Source organism: Ornithodoros turicata, chromosome 6 (genome assembly GCF_037126465.1).
Source record: "Ornithodoros turicata isolate Travis chromosome 6, ASM3712646v1, whole genome shotgun sequence".
NCBI lineage: Eukaryota > Metazoa > Arthropoda > Arachnida > Ixodida > Argasidae > Ornithodoros > Ornithodoros turicata.
Genome location: NC_088206.1, coordinates 53,831,397 through 53,838,403, shown reverse-complemented (window position 1 = coordinate 53,838,403; position 7,007 = coordinate 53,831,397). Strand labels below are relative to the sequence as shown.

The window sequence follows — 7,007 nt, the reverse complement described above, 5'->3', positions numbered from 1 at the left end:
CTTGGTCCCTGGCCCAATCCAGCCCAGCAACGCTCTGCGCTCAAAGCTCTTCTGACATTTCTGGACACCATCGGACTTCGATTGTTATTGTGAAGGGGCTCACTATTTTATTCCCCACATCCCCACCAGCAATGGGGTAGAGTATCGCCTCTGGCGATGAACCTCCCCACTCTTCCTTTTCGTCTCAAAATAAAGTTGTTAGGCTTGCGGGATAACCTAGAGTCACTAAATATGTGGCTCTAGGATAAGTCTGAAGGGCTATTTTGGGAGTACGGATTTCGTACAGTACCTGTTTAGGGAGAGAACTCGCTGCTGCCGGACACCAACTGATTATAGGTGGACTGGTGTCGCCCCGTAGTGACTGCTTTTTAGACACGATAGGGAAGGAGGAATGCAGGACCGTAGCCTTAAGGTGGGCATTTAGGCGTAGAGTACATCGACATTGATTAAAACTAGGAGAAGGTGATTTTCCTATTTTTAAAAACTAGTTCTAGAGCTACGGTGGACATCCTGTATGTGTGACAGCCCTCTGAGGAAAGCCCAGGAAAAACCCTAGACAGCATAGCCGGCACCGGGATTCGAACCCGGGTATCAACCAGTCTCGACATAACATGGCCAGCACGGTTCACTCAGCCACGTCAGCTGGTGCCTCGGAGATGACTCTTCGCCAATATCCAAATACAGAACGGGCAGATCTGAGCCTCATGCACCTTTGATCCAGCTCTGTGACGTCATATCCGCTCTGAGCACCTCTCAGCGAATAAACATAAACGCCCCCATTGGGCGGACTCCGACGTTAGAAGAGGGCAGCTCCTCCTGAAAAATTCTTTGTGGCAAACCAAGAGTTTTGCTTATCGAAAGCATTAATTAGCGTGATTCTCTGAACGAGGATGGTCTTTGAGGAAAACCGAGAGACACTGACACAGAAGACGATACACGCAAGTTATCAGTGGTCTTACACTGCGCGACATAAAATAAAGAAATGGCCAATGACAGGCATGATATCCGTGAGCATTACATTGAACTCATGCATCATATTGTCTGGCATCATTCAATGCCTTCATTGAGCCGTTTTTCACCCTGCGCTGTACCACCTTGAACAGGAGGGATGACAGCGTCGTGACATTACCCGCTTCATCTTGTCCCAGGTAGGCCTCTGTCGTGGCCGTGGTCTCGTTCAAATCCGCTTCAAAGCGACGGGATCCCTTAGACGGGATTTGGTTCTTCGATTCATCTGTCGCAGTAGTTGTGGTAATAATTACAATGCGAGGGCCCAAGACCATCAGGAATACATAGTACACGCAACCACAGCAACAACAGCAGCAAATAGCAACCGTCCCAAATGCTGCAATTCTCACCATTATTCCATTTGCTGCTTCATTTTCATAGTGAGGAGGTTGCTTCGCCACTTCTGCATCGGGTACCTGCATGGGTTGCATGGGTTGCATAGGGTAAGGTCCAGGAGCCATTTGTCCCGGTCCTATTGGTCCCGGCTGACCTCCATGAAACTCTTGCAGTGGAGGTGGTACCATTGCTCTCTTTTGTCCGGGGCTTGGTTACCCCACTGGAGGCGGCTGTCGTATGTCCCCTTCTTAACCCGAAGTTGTAGCTTGACTGGAAGGGCTCTGCTGTCCCACTGCTCACAACACTACTGTACTGCACCAAGTTACTTCGCGGCTATCTTCTCCTAACCTATGGTTACCAGGTGATGCATCTACTTCTGCTCCGCAGCCAATAGTTCGTTGGCTCTCGGCATTGAGAGATCCCAAGTGTAATTTGCGCAGCTGGGAAATAGAACGGCTGCGGCTCTCCTGGCAGATCCTTCTTCTTCTTCTTCATCCTCGCAGATAACAGCAAATCGGCGCGTTCTTTTTCTTCTTCCTCAGTGGAACTGCATTCTTAAAAATGATGGCTGGTGGTGGTGGTGGTGGTCATAGGGCTCTTAAAAATGAACTTCACCGCATAGCACACTCCTAGCCAACTTTGCCGTCAATTGAACTGAAATAAAAATGTTACCAATATGTGGCATATGTTATTGGCAGAAAAAAGAATCCCTTGACCCCATGTCTCTCCGGGGCCTAAGTTTTTTACTATGAATTTCTATTATGGTTGATGGACCACCCTGTATACGATCTAAACCGCATTTTCCCGCATGTTTGAAGAGAAACGAAACTGGCGGCAAGCGTCCGGAAAAAGTCCGTAGTAAAAACTCAGGTCAGCCTTCAGAAGCAACCAATATCTTGTGAGTCTTCGAACTTTGCCGCACAGCCCTCCAAAAACCACATGTCGTTTGCTCGGAAAACGCAAGCACGATCCTCAAAAAGAAAGCATCGAAATATAATAATACACAACCGCCTATAGACAGTTTTAACTAAGCTGACTTTCCAGACGAATGTCGACACAGTTCCCCCTGAAGTCGTTCCAGGACGCATACTAACCCCCCTGTCCCCCACTCCTTCCTGCTGTCCTCTCTCCATATGTTCACGTCTGTACGCCGCTCATAGCCTCAGTTGCTTTGCGGAAATAAAAAAAAACTGAGTAATGCCAGTTTTGATGATATTAAGAAAACGATTAGCTAGATTAGCACATTTTCTTACGTTTTAGCGATTTCCAGCTACTTTCAGACGGCGATACAGGTATTGTCCCCTGTTCAGGGTTGGCAACAATGCTCCTGGGGCCGCCATGTTCCCCTATTCTAATGCACGGAAGCCGATGTTTCCGTTGCTCTGTTTATTTTGTATACCGAGTATGGCTTCCACGATGTTTCTGTAGATTTCGCACGTATGAATACGCCGTCGTGTGCCACTGGAAGTTCTTCAGGTGAGTAGACAGCAACATACCTGGGTAGTAATGTCATTACTGTAATGAAATTACAGTAATGAATTACTTTTTGTGGTAATTTGCAACGTAATGCGTTACTTTTGACATTATGTAATTTATAATGTAATTTAATTACATTTGGGCAGTAATTTTAATCACATTACTCACTACTTTTTACAAAAGAATCGAGTGTTCAGATTAACGGTTTGTGGCATTGGAGAATCATTGTTTGCAGGCCCCATCCTCCGGACAATGGTCCTGTTGCCGTGGTACATAGTGTCATCTTCGTCTCTACATTGTGTAACGATACGTAATACGTGGCACCCTGACATGTAGGACAGACAAATAGAAGAGTGTGATTAAGCTCGCACTAATGACTTAGTAATGTCATTACTATTTCGTAGTAATTGTAATGTAATTTCATTACATTTGAATTGCAGTAATGAGTAATGTAATTTAATTAAATTCTAACTGGAGTAATGAGTAATGTAATTTGATTACATTTTAGAAGTAATTTACTCAGGTATGGACAGCAAGTTACGTGTGCAAATGTCGCTTAGGTTTATCTGCACACACCCTGAATAGCCCTGCACTCTTAAAAATGAACTTCACCGCATAGCACGCTTTTAGCCAACCATTATCACGAATGATATCGCTGTGTGCCCTGATTTGTTTAAAACGGTAGGCGTACGCCTTTTCTGTGACACTTATGCGGTTCATAATTGTCACAAAAATGGCGTACGCCTCCCGTTTTCAGCAAATCAAGGCACGTAACGATATCATTCAAGATTATGGTTGGGTAGGAGCGTGCAATGTGGTGAAGTTCATTTCTAAGAGTGTGGTCGTTCTCCCTCCGTGGTCCTGGCCATTTTTGTTTGAAGAAGAAGAAGGAGAAGAGTGCCCACATTGCCTCTGATGAGCGTGCGTTGCTGAAAGGACAGGTGCACGTACTGAGGGATGTCAAAGCTTTTATGGAGAGCATTGACCTTCGAGAACGATATTACAGAATATTTTGGAGCTCTCTGTCAAATCTGAGGCTCTGACGATACAGGTAATCTCCAGAAGAAACGCCGTGATGGTGGGTGAGCTCATATTGTTCTCGTCAGGCGCGAGATGATTGCGGCGGAGTTGACTAGCTGGCTGAGTCGAACCCAGCCCAACGCTGTATACATGAACGTGTTCGAGCCAGAGGCGATCGCAGCGGCACCTACCGAGTCAGGTCAACCGTGCCCCTGCTTTCGCGTTGACTTGACTCGACGCGACGCAGTGTCAACACGACAAGAGAGCGTTTACGTAAGCGAGACGAACTCGACAAGCCAACGAGACCTGCTCCTATTGAGTTCAGGTAAGCGCGGTTGATGGGTTGTATAGAGATGGGTGCGAACCCCCCATCGTGCCGTACGTTCCTCGCAAGTCGGTGCAGTAAAGTCGCATCTGTCACAGACCATCTAGACCAGGGGACTCAAGCTCAAATCGAGTCGCCGACCGCATTCACCTTGGACGAGAGCATGGCGGACCGCACAAAAAAGAAAGTAATTATCCTTTAATATTACACGTAACCGTAAGTATCGCAAAATAGTCCAGCATAAAAATATACGCAAAAGTAGGATCCGTGTAGTTATTGAACATTTGGTGTATGTACAGTTTATCAGTAAAAAACTTCACTTGACACACCAACAGAAATAAATACCCTACCTTTCCAAATCGGGCAGTGAAAATTTGAAAAGCGTTTCAAACGTTTCGTACATAGCTCTCCAGCAACGTTCAGGAGCACTGAAATTGTCTATTTACACACTACAGTGTGTAAATAGACTTTGCTTACATTTTAAACGTGAACAAAAAGTAAGAGAAAGAGCAATAATTAAAGCTTTAATACAGTGATCCTTGCACCAGGGTTGCGGAATGGGATCACCCATTCCATTCCAATTCCCCGGGGAATGAAGATTTGTGATAATTCCATTCCTTTCAATTCATCGGAATGAAAAGGTACGGTCAATTCCCACTCCTGAAATGGCTTGGCAGCCCCATTCCATTCCTTTAATTCCAGCAATAAAAGAATTAGGACCGATAACCGTACTAGCTAGCCCAACAGTGCTATTAGAGTGCTATTGACATTACCCAGCACGGAAAAAGCACAGAAACAACGTTATTTCGCCCTCCTCCTCCTCCTCCTCCTCATTGGTATCATCCTTACAGGACTTTTCCGCAAAAGTAACTGGTGCAAATGAAGTGAGGTTGCGGGCCTCACACTAGTGAAGCCAAAATCTCCATTTTATCTTTTCTTAAAACCAAACCAAACCATCGTGCTTGACCGTGTGGTACCCAGACCATTACATTCCAATTCCATTTCGGCTGCGAAAAAATTCCAAATTTCATTCCCATTCCATTCCCAGGACAGTTTCCGCCATTCCATTCCGATTCCAATTCCATTCCGGGCTCTGATAAATCTGGAATGATTCCGGAATCATTCCAACCCCGCCGTGGCAACTCCGCAACCCTGCCTTGTACATGAATGTTCCATCTCCATTATCTTTTTTTCTCTGCATCTCCCTGCTCCGTGCAGTTTTTCGCGGATGATATACGGAGAGGCTGCTGCTGTACTGCAACCCCATAAACTTAGTGTAATAACTAAGATTAAGCCATTGTCTTCTCTTCTTGTTCTCTCCACTATTACTTCTTCATTATCATATTACTTACAGTGCAGTTTACCAAAAGACACGCGCAGACCAGGTCGCTGTGACCATTATTTGTTAAGGTTCATGCACCACAAGAACTGCTCAAATGTGTATGAGGTTCCTAACATGGACAGGAGCAGCATTACGGCGAGCAACGGTAAAAACAATGCCTGTAAACCTGGTTTCCCTAGAAAAACCCTAGACAGTACAGCCCGCACCGAGACTCGAACCCGGGTACCTCCCAGTTTCTACGTGATATGTCCAGCACGCTAAGTACTCAGCCACACGAGCTGGTGCCTGAGCTGAGGAGATGACCCTGAGCAAATATCCAAACACAGGGCGGGCGCATTCTCATACGCCTTCGAGCGAGCTGTGTGACGTCATATCCGACCTGAGCGCCTCTGAGCGAAAAAACATAAACGCCCCTAATGGACGGACCCCGACGTTAGGGGAGGGTACCTCCTCCTGACAAATCGTTTGCGGCAACAACAAAGACAATAATATATGATGACGATGAGATGGGGTATTTTACCGCGGTGGTAACCGCAGCAAACCCAGAGTTCTGCTTACGGAAAGCGTTAGTGTGATTCTCTGGACCAGGATGGTCTTACACTGTGCGACCCAAAACAGAGAAATGGACAATGACAAGCAGGATGTTGGTCAGCGTTACATTGAACTCATGCATCATATTGTCTGGCTTTATTCAACGCCTTCATGGCGTGGTTTTTCACCCTCCGCTGTACCACCTTAAACAGGAGGGATGACAGCGTCATAACATTACCTCCTTCATCCTGTCCCAGGTAGGCCTCTGTGGCGTTCATGTTCTCGTTCAAATCCACTTCAAAACGACGGGATCCGTTAGACGGGATTTGGCCCTCCGAAGTATGTGTCACAGTAGTTGTGGTAAAAAGTGCACACGAGGTTATAAGCATCACAGGCAATACAAAACATACACAAGAATAGCAACAACAGCAAGAAACAGCCATCCCAAATCCTGCAAGTCCTATCAAAGCTTGATATTGATAATGATAATAATAATGTTTTATTGGTGCCCAAGAACGGCCGTGACGACCCTAATGTTGGCGGACACAAGTGCAATACAATGCATCACAAATGGACACAACAGATATACAAATACAATAATACAATATGCAAATACAGACAATATGCACTAACAACAAGACACGATCTATGCAATCAAAAGAAAAAACTGTACATGAAAAAAAATGTACATGACTTGAACTAAAAACAAGAAAAGAGCACACGCACATTGTAATGTGAGAAACACATACAATCGCACGGCAACAAAAGGGAAATTATCAGAAAAAGTCAAAGAAAAGAAAGTTCCGAAAAATGAGAAAAGATATGGCACCTAAATGATGTACGTACATGATGATGAAAAAATATCAAGACATGAAGGAAGCGAGTTAAACAAAATTTGGCACTGTGTAAGGGGATCATTAGGACAGCAGTGGTTGACATAGAACGTTGGGGGGTTCCGCAGAGTATATA

General features: G+C 45.4%; 1 long non-coding RNA gene across 1 annotated transcript; it reads right to left on the bottom strand.

Annotated features, from left to right (window-relative positions):
* Positions 1-939: 939 nt before the first annotated feature.
* Positions 940-1,839, bottom strand: LOC135398055 (uncharacterized). Its single transcript, XR_010423976.1, has 2 exons — positions 1,359-1,839; positions 940-1,234 (listed from the first exon to the last, which is right to left on the bottom strand). It is a non-coding gene; the product is annotated as an uncharacterized LOC135398055 (long non-coding RNA).
* Positions 1,840-7,007: the final 5,168 nt, after the last annotated feature.